This window comes from Grampus griseus (assembly GCF_964374135.1).
Source record: "Grampus griseus genome assembly, chromosome: 2".
NCBI lineage: Eukaryota > Metazoa > Chordata > Mammalia > Artiodactyla > Delphinidae > Grampus > Grampus griseus.
This window is the reverse complement of record NC_139018.1, coordinates 48,309,263-48,323,608: the sequence shown is the minus strand read 5'-3', so window position 1 is coordinate 48,323,608 and position 14,346 is coordinate 48,309,263. Positions and strand designations below refer to the sequence as shown.

At 40.0% G+C, this 14,346-nt stretch overlaps 1 long non-coding RNA gene across 1 annotated transcript in view; it reads right to left on the bottom strand.

Annotated features, from left to right (window-relative positions):
• The window catches only part of LOC309818815, a 67,496-nt gene extending 54,302 nt beyond the window's left edge, over nucleotides 1-13,194 (bottom strand). The window contains exon 1 of the long non-coding RNA XR_014296381.1: nucleotides 13,149-13,194. This is a non-coding gene — a long non-coding RNA (uncharacterized lncRNA). The remainder of the gene's footprint in view (nucleotides 1-13,148) is intronic.
• Nucleotides 13,195-14,346: the final 1,152 nt, after the last annotated feature.

Sequence of the window (14,346 nt, the reverse complement as noted above, 5' to 3'; positions counted from 1 at the left end):
AGCAATTAGGAATCGTTAGGAGTTCAGAAATGAGCAATAATAATAATGCATGTGGGTTAAGAGGAGTCCTTGGGGACATTTTTTAAGTTGCTATTTTGTGTGTGTGTGTGTGTGTGTGTGTGTTTCACAGCACAACTCTAGGAAAACATTCCAAGCCAGGCCAAGGTCAGAAGATGATGACTCTGCTCCTAGCTCTACAGCTGACCAGCTGTGACAGTGAAAGGGTCACTGAAGATTATAGATGAGAAAGACTACAGACAATAGGAAAGAGTCTGTTTGACTCAAGATACTTTTCAGCAAAATGATGAATATAATAGCTCTTGGTGCATTCCTGGTTGATTTTCAAACATCAGCCTAATCAAACCAACAGTAGCTAAGCAAGAGGGAAAAGGAGTCTGAGATACTTACAGATGACATAAGAAACATTTCATGACTATGTGACAGAAAAATAGCTCATATTAGGAAATTTTTAACACACTGTTTGGAATACATGGTCCATTTCCATGTACGAGAGGTATAGATTCACCATGACCTGAAAAAGCACAGGCACATTTTTAAAGCCATGTACCCAATTTTGCATATGTTCTATATTTTATCTTAAAGAAAGACCCCACAAAATCCAATCAGTCTGTGCATGCCCCACATGGGAAGAAGAGCTAAAAGTGCAATAGCCCTGAGAACGCTAACAAAATTAGCCCTGCTGAGGGACTGTGCCTTTACGTTCCAAAGCTACTTAATTGTCTTCAGTCATGTTTAGAGTTAGAGTGGGTTGATGGGTTGGTTGGTGTGTTTATTAATTAAGCATAACACAAAAATGTATTTTTAGAGGCTAATTTAGGAGATTATCAAAATGGATTTCAATAGGACAAAAGTGATACTGTACTTTCATTTTAGCTATTAAAGCAATGAATTTGAATATGCTGTCAATCTCAGTTCATCCCCCAGGATTGTGTGATTTGAATTGTGTCTCACATAAAATAAATTCCATTCCTTTTTTTATTCTGTGACTTGGCAATAAATAATAGAGAAGACTTAAAAGAAACACTATTGTATTATTAAAGTTATTCTAACCGAGGCCGTTTTGCACAGAATTTTTTAAATGTTAAGTAATGTTCACACCTAGTTATAAAGGCAATGGATAGGGAGAATTCGCATTCTAATTGTTCCCAGAATGACGTGCACAACATTGAGCAGGACACACAAAAAATGACAAGAGAATATTTGTCTTGCCAGTCAGATTAGTAGAAATAGCACATCCAAAGGGTCATCACATCTAACAAAATAATGAATTAATAACTTTAGAGTTTATATTTTCTGAAAGTTTCTGCTGAAGTCAGAGAGTCATCAAAGCTTTACTCCACAGGACACTTTGTTTTCCTTCTGGCCAGGCTAAATTGGGGAGTTCTCAGGATCTTAGATTCATGGGTTGCTTTTGTGGGAGCTTAAGAAAGAGAAAAAAGAAAACATACCCTGTGCTCCCAGTACTTTTTCAATTTTTCTATTTCTTCTTAAAACCTGAGTGCTGTGTGCACGTGTGTGTGCGTGTGCACGCGTGCGTGTGGTGGTTGTGGGGTGGGTGGGATGTTCTGTTTGAAGCACAATTTGAATCCCAGATCTCAGTAAGAACTGCCTCATCTCCACCTAATCAAGATCTACAACACACTGCTTCCCTCCCCCCACTTCCCCACTCACCCAACAAACCCTCCCCCATGCACACCTCACACTGTCTGTGGTTTATCTCTTCTGACCAAAAAAGGGGGAGGAGGATGAAGAGAGAAAGATACATAAGAAATGCTACCACCATGACCATAACCACCAACCAACAGTTGATGCTTCCCCCAATCCTGGGAAGAAAGGCACCCCCAGGGGTAGAGTTTGAGAACATTATCCCTTATTATTATAGATGCAAAAGCCCTTAAAAATATTAGCAAACAGAATTTAGCAATATATAAAAATAATCTACACCATGACCAAGTTGGGTTTCTTCCAGGGATGCAAGCTAGTTTGATGTATGAAAAGCAATCAATTAACCATATTAAGAGGTTAGGGCTTCCCTGGTGGCGCAGTGGTTGAGAATCTGCCTGCCAATGCAGGAGAGACGGGTTCGAGCCCTGGTCTGGGAGGATCCCACATGCCGCGGAGCAACTGGGCCCGTGAGCCACAACTAATGAGCCTGTGCGTCTGGAGCCTGTGCTCCACAACAAGAGAGGCCGCGACAGTGAGAGGCCCGCGCACCACGATGAAGAGCGGCCCCCACTTGCCACAAATAGAGAAAGCCCTCGCACAGAAATGAGAACCCAACACAGCCAAAACTAAGTGAATAAATAAATAATTTTTTTTTAAAAAAAGAGGTTAAAGAAGAAGGAAAAAAATCACGTGATGTTATCAGTTGATGCAGAAAAATTATTTGACAAATTTAAAAATCATTTGCTCATTCATGATGTTAAGAAAAAACTCTTAGAAAAAATAGTAGAGAACTTCTTCAACTTGATAAAGAGCATCTATAAAAAATCTACAGCTAACATCATACTTAATAGTGAAAGACTGAGTGCTTTTTCCCTAAAATCAGGAACTAGGCCAGAATGCTCACTGTCATCACTCTTATTCAACATAATGCTGAATTCCTACTTAGTGCATTAAGATAAGAAAAGGAAGTGAGATGTATACAGAACAAAGAAGAAATAAAACTGTTCCTATTTGCAGATGACATATGCAGAAAATCCCAAGGAACCTACAACAACAACAACAAAACCTCCTAGAATTAATAAGTGAGTTCAGCAAGGTTGTAGGATATAAGGTAAACATATAAAAATCAATTGTATTGCTATACACTAGGAATTAACACACAGACACCAGCATGTACAATCACACACAAAAATAAAAAAAGAAGAAGAAATACTTAGGTGTAAATCTAACAAAACATGTATAAGACTTGTATGCTGAAAACTGCACAATGTTGATGAAAGATGTCAAGGGAATTCAAATAAGCAAAAAGAAATACTGCGTTCATGGATAGGAAGAGTCACTATAGTAAAGATGTCAATTCTCCCAAATTGATATTGATGTTTAATAAAATTTCTATCAAAACTCTCAAAGAGAGTTTTGTAGACATAGGCAAGATTATCTTAAAATGTATATGGTAAGGAAAATCACTAGAATAACTAAAGCAACTTTGAAAAAGAAGAATAAAGGGAGAGGAATCAGTCTATCCGAGTTCAAGTCTTACTGTATATAGCTACAGTGGTCAAGACTGTGTGGTACTGAAGGATAAAAACATAGATCAATAGAACAGAGTACAGGGGAACCTTCAAGATACCAGAGAAATAAGACCTGGAGATCACCTTCTCACCACAGATACATCAAAAATACATCTACATGTGGAACAACTCCTACAGAACACCTACTGAACGCTGGCAGAAGACCTCAGATCTCCCAAAAGGCAAGAAAATCTCCATGTAACTGGGTAGGGCAAAAGAAAAAAAAAAAAAAAAAAAAGAGATAAAGGAATCGGGATGGGACCTGTGCCTCTGGGAGGGAGCTGAGAAGGAGGAAAAGTTTCTGCACATTAGGAAGCCCCTTCACTGGGGAGGATGGGGGCAGAGCTTCAGAGCCTCAGAGGAGAGCGCAGCCACAGGGGTGCAGAAGGCAAAGTGGAGAGATTCCCACACAGAGGATTGGTGCCGACCAGCACTCACCAGCCTGAGAGGCTTGTCTGCTCACCCGCCGGGGCGGGTGGGGGCTGGGAGCTGAGGCTCAGCCTTCAGAGGTCAGACCCCAGGGAGAAGACTGGGGTTGGCTGCATGAAGACAGCCTGAAGGGGCTAGTGCACCACTGCTGAGGGAGTCTGGGAAGAAGCCTGGGCCTGCCAAAGAGGCAAGGGACCATTGTTGGGGGGTGCGCAAGGAGAGGGGCGGGCCCACCACAGGAGTTTCTTTCTCTGTGCACTCACAGATGGCAGGGAACCACCTACATGAGCTCCAGGGGTGGGCACAAGCCACGGCTGCTATCTTGGTCCCCAGAGGCAGGTACTCTACTGCTGCCATCGCTGCCACCAAGTGTCCTGTGAGCAAGTGCAAGTCACTGCCCATACCTTCCTGGGAGCCTGTGCAGCCCACCACTGCTGACGGTCCTGTGATCCGGGCCAACTCCCCCAGGAGATCTCACAGCATGCCTCAGGCTGTTGCAACTTCCTGCCAGCTTCTGCTGCTGCAGGCACTTCCCGCACCTCCCAACTGTGACTGCCATATCCCTCCCTCTCCCCGGCCTGAGTGAGCAAGTGAGCTTTCACCCGCTCTTGCCTGGGCAAGGAACAGACTCCTAAGAGTGGCCCACATGCAGAGGCCAGGCCAAAACCAAAGTTGAACCCCAGGGGCAGTGCAAGCAAAGAAGAAGAAGGGAAATCTCTCCATGTAGCTGTAGGAGCAGCGGATTAAATCCTCACAATCGGCTTGGTAACCCTGCGTTGGTGGAATATCTGAATAGACAACAAGTGTTTCCACAATTGAGGCTGTGGACTTTGGGGTCAAATAAGACCAGGTCAGAGTCTGAGCTAGCCCCACAGTACCAAGAGCAGGTCCAGAGACCTACCTAGAAGTACTGAAGACGTCCCGGGTAGGCAGGGATTGGTTCACTGTGGGGGCAAGGACACTGACAGCAGAGACTACAGGAAAATATTATTATCATTATTATTTTTTTGTTTTATTTTGTTCTGTTGTTCTTTTTATATAATTCTTTTAACTTTTATTTATTTTTTCTTTTTTATGCTTTTATTTTTAATATATTTTATTTTTTATACTTCTACTTTTTCATTAGATTGTGTTTTTACTTATTTTAGTTTTTTTCCTTTGTTTTAATCTTTTTTAACTACATTTTCTATTTTTACTTTACTTTTTTGTTTTTCCTTTTGTTTTCTTCTTTCTTTTGTTTTTATTCCTTTTTTGGTAATTTCTGTGTTTGTTTTATGCTTTCTTTGCCTCTTTTTTAGTTTGCTTTCTGCTTTTGATTTGTTTTTGATTTTTTGTTACTTTAGTTTTTAGTGTTTGTTTTCCTTTTGGGGTTCGTTTATTTGTTTGGTTGCTCTCTTTTTTGTTTTCTCATGTGCATGTGTATGTTTATTTGTGTGTTTTTGTCATTTGGTTTGCTTTTACCATTAGACTTGGGGTTTTGTTTGTCTGTTTGTTTCTTTTTTTTTTTTCCTTTTCTTCCACACTGTGCAGCTTGCAGGGTCTTGGTGCTCTGTTCAGGGGTCAGGCCTGAGCCTCTAAGCAGGGAGACCTGAGTCCAGAATGTTGGACCGCCAGAGAACTCCCAGCTCTAGGGAATATTAATCAACAAGAGCTCTCCCAGACGTCTCCATCTCAACACCAAGACCTGGCTCCACCCAATGGCCAGCAAGCTCCAGTGCTGGACCCCTCACACCAGCAAGACAGGAACAAAACCCAACCCATTAGCAGACAGGTTGCCTTAAGTCATACTAAGCTCAAAGACACCCCAAAACACACCACCAGCTGTGAACCTGCCCATCAGAGGGGCAGGATCCAGGGCCAACCACCAGAACGCAGGTACCAGGAAGCCTGCACAAGCCACTGGACCAACCTCACCCACTTGCAGCAGACACCAAAAAAAATGGGAACTATGACCCTGCAGCCTGGGGAGAGGAGACAACTAACACAGCATGTTAAACAAAATGAGAAGACAGAGAAATATGCTGCAGATGAAGGAGCAAGGTAAAACCCCACAAAACCAAAAAATGAAGAGGAAATAGGCAGTCTACCTGAAAAAGAATTGAGTAATGATAATAAAGATGATCCAAAATCTCAGAAATAGAATGGAGAAACTACAACAAATGTTTGACAAGGACCTAGAAGAGCTAAAGAACAAACAAACAGTGATGAACAACACAATAACTGAAATTAAAAATACTCTACAAGGGATCAATAGCAGAATAACTGAGGCAGAAGAACAGGTAAGTGAGCTGGAAGATAGAATGGTGGAAATAACTGCCACAGAGCAGAAAAAGAAAAAAGAATGAAAAGAATTGAGGACAGTCTCAGAGACCATTGGGACAACATTAAATGCACCAACATTCGAATTATAGGGGTCCCTGAAGAAGAAGAAGAGAAAAAGAAAGAGTCTGAGAAAATATTGGAAGAGATTATAGTTGAAAACTTCCCTAATATGGGAAAGGAAATAGTCAATCAAGTCCAGGAAGCACAGAGAGTCCCATACAGGACAAATTCAAGGAGAAACATGCCAAGACACATATTAATCAAACTATCAAAAATTAAATACAAAGAAAAAGTATTAAAAGCAGCAAGGGAAAAGCAACAAATAACATACAAGGGAATCCTCATAAGGTTATGAGCTGATTTTTCAGCCTAAACTCTGCAGGACAGAAGGGAGTGGCAGGACATATTTAATGTGATGAAAGGAAAAAATCTACAACTAAGATTACTCTATCCAGCAAGGATCTCATTCAGATTCGACAGAGAAATTAAAACCTTTACAGACAAGCAAAAGCTAAGAGAATTCAGCATCACCAAACCAGCTTTACAACAAATGCAAAAGGAACTTCTCTAGGCAGAAAACACAAGAGAAGGAAAAGACCTACAATAACAAACCCAAAACAATTAAGAAAATTGTAATAGGAACACAAATATCAATAATTAACTTAAATGTAACTGGATTAAATGCTCCAACCAAAAGACATAGACTGGCTGAATGGATACAAAAACAAGACCCGTATATATGCTGTCTACAAAAGACCGACTTCAGACCTAGGGACACATACAGACTGAAAGTGAGGGGATTGAAAAAGATATTCCATGCAAATGGAAATCAAAAGAAAGCTGGAGTAACAATACATGTATCAGATAAAATAGACTTTAAAAAAAAGACTGCTACAAGAGACAAGGAAGGACACTACATAATGATCATGGGATCAATCCAAGAAGAAGATATAACATTGTAAATATATATACACCCAACATAGGAGCACTTCAATACATAAGGCAAATGCTAACAGCTATAAAAGGGGAAATCAACAGTAACACAATAATAGTGGGGGACTTTAACACCTCACTTACACCAATGGACAGATAATCCAGAAAGAAAATTAATAAGGAAACACAAGTTTTAAATGACACAATAGACCAGATAGACTTGACATTTATAGGACATTCCATCTAAAAACAGAAGAATATACTTTCTTCTCAAGTGCACAGGGAATATTCTCCAGAATAAATCACAACTTGGATCACAAATCAAGCCTTGGTAAACTGACGAAAATTGAAATTGTATCGAGCATCTTTTCCAACCACAACGCTATGAGATTAGAAATCAATTACAGGTTAAAAACTGTAAAAAACACAAACACATGGAGGCTACACAATATGCTACTAAATAACCAAGAGACCACTGAAGAAATCAAAGAGGAAAACAAAAAATACCTAGAGACAAATGACAATGAAAACACTATGACCAAAAACCTATGGGATGCAGCAAAAGCGGTTCTAAGAGGGAAGTTTATAGCAATACAATCCTAGCTCAAGAAACAACAAACATCTCAAACAGTCTAACCTTACACCTAAAGGAACTAGAGAAAGAAGAACAAACAAAACCCAAAGTTAGCAGAAGGAAAGAAATCATAAAGATCAGAGCAGAAATAAATGAAATAGAAACAAAGAAAACAATAGCAAAGATCAATAAAACTAAAAGCTGGTTCTTTGAGAAGATAAACAAAATTGATAAACCACTAGCCAGACTCATCAAGAAAAAAAGGGAGAAGACTCAAATCAATAGAATTAGAAATGAAAAAGGAGCAGTAACAACTGACACTGCAGAAATACAAAGAATCATGAGAGATTAGTACAAGCAACTGTATGCCAATAAAATGGAAAACCTGGAAGAAATGGACAAAGTCTTAGAAAAGCACAACCTTCTGAGACTGAACCAGGAAGAAATGGAAAATATGAACACACCACTCACAAGCACTGAAATTGAGACTGTGATTAAAAATTTTCCAACAAACAAAAGCCCAGGACCAGATGGCTTCACAGGCGAACTCTATCAAACATTTAGAGAACAGCTACACCTATCCTTCTCAAAGTCTTCCAAAATATAGCAGAGGGAGGAACACTCACAAACTCATTCTATGAGGTCACCATCACCCTGATACCAAAACCAGACAAAGATGTCACAAAGAAAGAAAACTACAGGCCAATATCACTGATGAACATAGATGCAAAACTCCTCAACAAAATACTAGCAAACAGAATGCAACAGCATATTAAAAGCATCACACAACATGATCAAGTGGGGTTTATCCCAGGAATGTAAGAATTCTTCAATATACACAAATCAATCAATGTGATACACCATATTAACAGATTGAAGGAGGAAAACCATATGATCATCTCAATAGACGCAGAAAAAGCTTTTGACAAAAGTCAACACCCATTTATGATAAAAACCCTCCAGAAAGGAGGCATAGAGGGAACTTACCTCAAAATAATAAAGGCCCTATATGACAAACCCACAGCCAACAACGTTATTTTTTTTAATTTAATTATTTTTCTTATTAGTTATCCATTTTATAATTAAGGAAACACTCCCATTTACCATTGCAACAAAAAGGATAAAATACCTAGGAATAAACCTACCTAAGGAGGCAAAAGACCTGTACTCAGAAAACTGTAAGACACTGATGAAAGAAATCAAAGATGATATAAACAGATGGAGAGATATACCATGCTCTTGGAGTGGAAGAATCAAAATTGTGAAAATGACTATACCATGCAAAGTAATCTACAGATTCAATACAATCCCTATCAAATTACCAATGGCATTTTTCCCAGAACTAGAACAAAAAATCGTAAAATCTGTATGGAGACACAAAAGACCCTGAATAGCCAAAGAAATCTTGAGAAAGAAAAACGGAGCTGGAAGATTCAGGCTCTCCAGCTTCAGACTATACTGCAAAGCCACAGTAATCAAGACAGAATGATACTGGCACAAAAACAGAAATATAGATCAATGGAACAGGATAGAAAGCCCAGAGATAAACCTGGGCACCTATGGTCAACTAATCTATGAAAAGAAGGCAAGAATATACAATGGAGAAAACACAGTATCTTCAATAAGTGGTGCTGGGAAAGCTCGACCACTACCTGTTAGAACACTCCCTAACACCATACACAAAAATAAACTCAAAATGGATTAAAGACCTAAATGTAAAACTGGACACTATAAAACTCTTAGAGGAAAACATAGGCAGAACACTCTTTGCCTTAAATCACAGCAAGATCTTTTTTGACCCACCTCCTAGAGAAATGAAAATAAAAACAAAAATAAATAAATGGGACCTAATGAAACTTCAAAGCTTTTGCACAGCAAAGGAAACCATAAACAAGATGAAAAGACAACCCTCAGAATGGGAGAAAATAGTTGCAAATGAAGCAACTGACAAAGGATTAATCTCCAAAATATACAAACAGCTCATGCAGCTCAACATCAGAAAAACAAACAACCCAATACAAAAATGGGCAGAAGACCTAAATAGACATTTCTCCAAAGAAGACATACAGATGGCCAACAAACACATGAAAAGCTGCTCAACATCACTAATTATTAGAGAAATGCAAAGCAAAACTACAATGAGATATCACCTCACACCAGTCAGAATGGCCATCATCAAAAAATCTACAAACAATAAATGCTGGAGAAGGTGTGGAGAAAAGGGAACCCTCTTGCACTGTTGGTGGGAATGTAAATTTATACAGCCACTATGGAGAACAGTATGGATGTTCCTTAAAACCTAAAAATAGAATGACCATACGACCCAGCAATCCCACTACTGAGCATATACCCAGAGAAAACCATAATTCAAAAAGACACATGCACCCCAATGTTCATTGCAGCTCTGTTTACAACAGGTCATGGAAACAACCTAAATGCCCACTGATAGACAAATGGATCAAGAAGATGTGATACATATATACAATGGAATATTACTCAGCCATAAAAAGGAATGAATTTTTGGGGGTCATTTGTAGAGACGTGGATGGACCTAGAGACTGTTATACAAAGTGAAGTAAGTCAGAAAGAGAAAACAAATATCGTATATTAACGCATAAATGTGGAATCTAGAGAAATGGTACAGATGAACCTATTTACAAGGCAGAAATAGAGACACAGATGTAAAGAACAAATGTATGGACACTCAGGGGGTGAAGAGGGGGTGGGATGAATTGGGAGATTGGGGTTGACATGTAAACACTAATATGTATAAAATAGATAACTAATGAGAATCTGCTGTATAGCACAAGGAACTCCACTTTGCTGTACAGTAGAAACTAACACAACATTGTAAAACAACTATACCCCAATTAAAAAAAAAGAGTAGAAAACCCAGAAATAGACCCACAAAAATGCCCAAATGATTTCTGACAAAAATGAAAAAGCAATTCAATGGAGAAAAGATAGGCTTTTCAACCAATAGCGCTTGAAGAAATTGCACATTGATAGGCAAAAACAGAACAATTACCTAAACTTCACACCTTATTCAAAAATTAACTCAAAATGGGTCATAGGCTTAAATGTTAACATGAAACTATAAAACTTTTAGGAAAAAAAAAGTAGGAGAAAATCCTTGAAATCTAGGTGTAGGCAAAGATTTCTTAATTTGACACCAAAAGCAAGATCCATAAAATGATAAATTGAACTTCATCAAAATTAAAAACTTTTATTCTAAGAAAGCTCTGTTAAGAGAATTAAAAGGCAAGCCACATCGTGGGAAAAATATTTACAAACAAAGAATATATAAAGAATTCAAAACTCAACAGGAAAAAAGCAAACAATCTACGGGCAAAAGACATGAAAAGACATTTCACAAAAGAAGATATACAGATGGAAAGTAAGTACATGAAAAGATGTTAAACATCATTAGCCATGAGGAAAATGCAAATTAAAACCACAATGAGCTATCATTAAACACCTATCAAAATGGCTAAAATAAAAAATAGTAACACCACCAAATTCTGGAAAGAATGTGGAGAAACCAAATCATTTTTGCATTACTGGTAGGAAGGCAAAATGTACAACTACTCTGGAAAACAGTGTGGCAGTTTCTTTAAAAAATAAAGCATGCCAGTAATCAAAGCAGCGTGGTATTGGCACAAAAACAGACATATAGATCAAAGGAACAGAATAGAGAGCACACAAATAAACCCATACACCTACAGTCAATTAATCTTCAAAAAAGGAGGCAGAATATACAATGGAGAAAAGATAGTCTCTTCAGCAAGCAGTGTTGGAAAGCTGGACAGCCTCATATGAATCAATGAAATTAGAACACTCCCTCAAATCATATATAAAAATAAACTCAAAATGGTCTAAAGATATAAATATGACATGACCCCATAAAACTCCTACAAGAGAACATAGGCAAAACATTCTCTGACATAAATCATACCAATAGTTTTTTAGATCAGTCTCCCAAAGCAAAAGAAATAAAAGCAAAAATAAACAAATGGGACCTAGTCAAACTTAAATGCTTTTGCACAGCAAAGGAAACCATCAATAAAATGAAAAGACAACTGACAGATTGGAAGAAAATATTTGCAAATGATGTGACTGATAAGAGATTAATTTCTGACATATACAAACAGCACATACAACTCAATATCAAAAAACCAAACAACCCAGTCATTAAATGGGCAGAAGACCTAAATAGACACTTCTCCAAAGAAGACATAGAGAGAGCCAACCAGCATATGAAAAGCTCAACAACACTAACTATTAGAGAAATGCAAATCAAAACCACAATGAGATATGACCTCACACCTGTCAGAATGGCTATCACCAAAAATTCTACAAATAATAAATTTTGGAAGGGTGTGCAGAAAAGGAAACCCTCCTGAACTGTTGGTGGGAATATAATTTGGTGCAGCCACTAAGGAAAACAGGAGGGAGGTTCCTTAAAAAACTAAAAATAGAGCTACCATATAATCCTGTAATCCCACTCCTGGGAATACATCTGGAAAAGATGAAAACTCTAATTCGAAAAGATTCACGCACCCCAATGTTCACAGCAGCACTATTTACAATAGCGAAGATATGGAAGCAAACTAAATGTCCATCAACAGATGAAAAAATAAGAAGATGTGAGATATATATATATATATATATATATATATATACACACTGGAGTATTACTCAGCCATAAAAACAATGAAATAATGCAAGTTTCAGCAACATGGATGGACCTAGAGATTATCATACTAAGTGAAGTCAGAGAAAGACAAATATTATAGCGGAGATCTTCAAGATGGTGGAAGAGTAAGACATGGAGATCACCTTCCTCCCCACAAATACATCAAAACTACATCTACATGTGGAATACCTCCTACAGATCACCTACAGAATGCTGCCAGAAGACCTCAGACGTCCCAAAAGGCAAGAAACTCCCCAGGTACCTGGGTAGGGCAAAAGAAAAAACAGAGACGAAAGAATAGGGACAGGACCTGCACCTCTGGGAGGGAGCTGTGAAGGAGGAAAGGTTTCCACACACTAGGAAGCCCCTTCGTGGTCAGAGACTGCGGGTGGCAGAGTGGGGAGTTCGGAGCCATGGAGGAGAGCACAGCAACAGGGGTGCTGAGGACAAAGCGGGGAGAGATTCCCGCACAGAGGATCAGTGCCGACCAGCACTCACCACCCCGAGAGGCTTGTCTGCTCACCAGCCGGGGTGGGCGGGGGCTGGGAGCTGAGGCTCAGGCTTCAGTCGGATCACAGGGGGAGGACTGGGGTTGGCGGTGTGAACACAGCTTGAAGGGGGTTAGTGCACCCCAGCTAGCCGGGAGGGAGTCCAGGGAAAAGTCTGGAGCTGCCTAAGAGGCAAGAGGCTTTTTCTTCCCTCTTTGTTTCCTGGTACGCGAGGAGAGAGGATTAAAAGCGCCACTTAAAGGAGCTCCAGACACGGGCGCGACCCGCGGCTATCAGCACGGACCCCAGAGACGGGCATGGGACACTAAGGCTGCTGCTGCAGCCACCAAGAAGCCTGTGTGCAAGCACAGGTCACTATCCACACCTCCCCTCCCGGGAGCCTGTGCAGCCCGCCACTGCCAGGGTCCCGTGATCCAGGGACAACTTACCCGGGAGAACACACGGCGCACATCAGGCTGGTGCAACGTCCCGCCGGCCTCTGCCGCCGTAGGCTCGCCCTGCACTGCACTCCGTGCCCCTCCCTCCCCCCCCAGCCTGAGTGAGCCAGAGCCCCCGAATCAGCGGCTCCTTTAACCGCATCCTGTCTGAGCGAAGACCAGATGCCCTCCGGCGACCTACATGCAGAGGCAGGGCCAAATCCAAAGCTGAGCCCCTGGGAGCTGTGAGAACAAAGAAGAGAAAGGGAAATCTCTCCCAGCAGCCTCAGAAGCAGCGGATTAAAGCTCCACAATCAACTTGATGTACCCTGCATCTGTGGAATACCTGAATAGACAACCAATCATCCCAAAATTGAGGTGGTGGACTTGGGGAGCAACTATATATATATATATATATATATATATATATTCCTATTTCTCTTTTTGTGAGTGGGTATATGTCTATTTCTTTGTGTGATTTTGTCTGTATAGCTTTGCTTTTACCATTTGTCCTAGGGTTCTATCTGTCTTTTTTTTTTTAAGTATAGTTTTTAGTGCTTGTTATCATTGGTGGATTTGATTTTTGGTTTGGTTGCAGTCTTCTTTCTTTTTTTTTCTTTTTTTATTTGTTTTTAATTTTTTTATTTTTAATAACTACTTTGTATTTTAATAACTTTATTTTATTTTTAAATTTATTTTTCTTTCTTTCTTTCTCCCTGTTCTTCTGAGCTGTGTGGCTGACAGTGTCTTGGTGCTCCAGCCAGGTGTCAGGCCAGTGCCTCTGAGGAGGGAGAGCCACGTTCAGGACATTGGTCCACCAGAGACCTCCTGGTTCCACGTAATATCAAATGGTGAAAGCTCTCCCAGAGATCTCCATCTCAATGCTAAGACCCAGTTCCACTCAATGACCAGCAAGCTACAGTGCTGGACACCCTATGCCAAACAACTAGCAAGACAGGAACACAACCTCACCCATTAGCAGAGAGGCTGCCTAAAATCATAATAGGGTCACAGAAACCCCAAAACACACCACAGGATGTGGTCCTGCCCACCAGAAAGACAAGATCCAGCCTCATCCACCAGAACACAAGCACCAGTCCCCTCCACCAGGAAGCCTACACAACCCACTGAACCAAACTTAGGCACTGGAGGTAGACATCAAAAACAACGGGATCTATGAAGCTGCAGCCTGCAAAAAGGAGACCCCAAA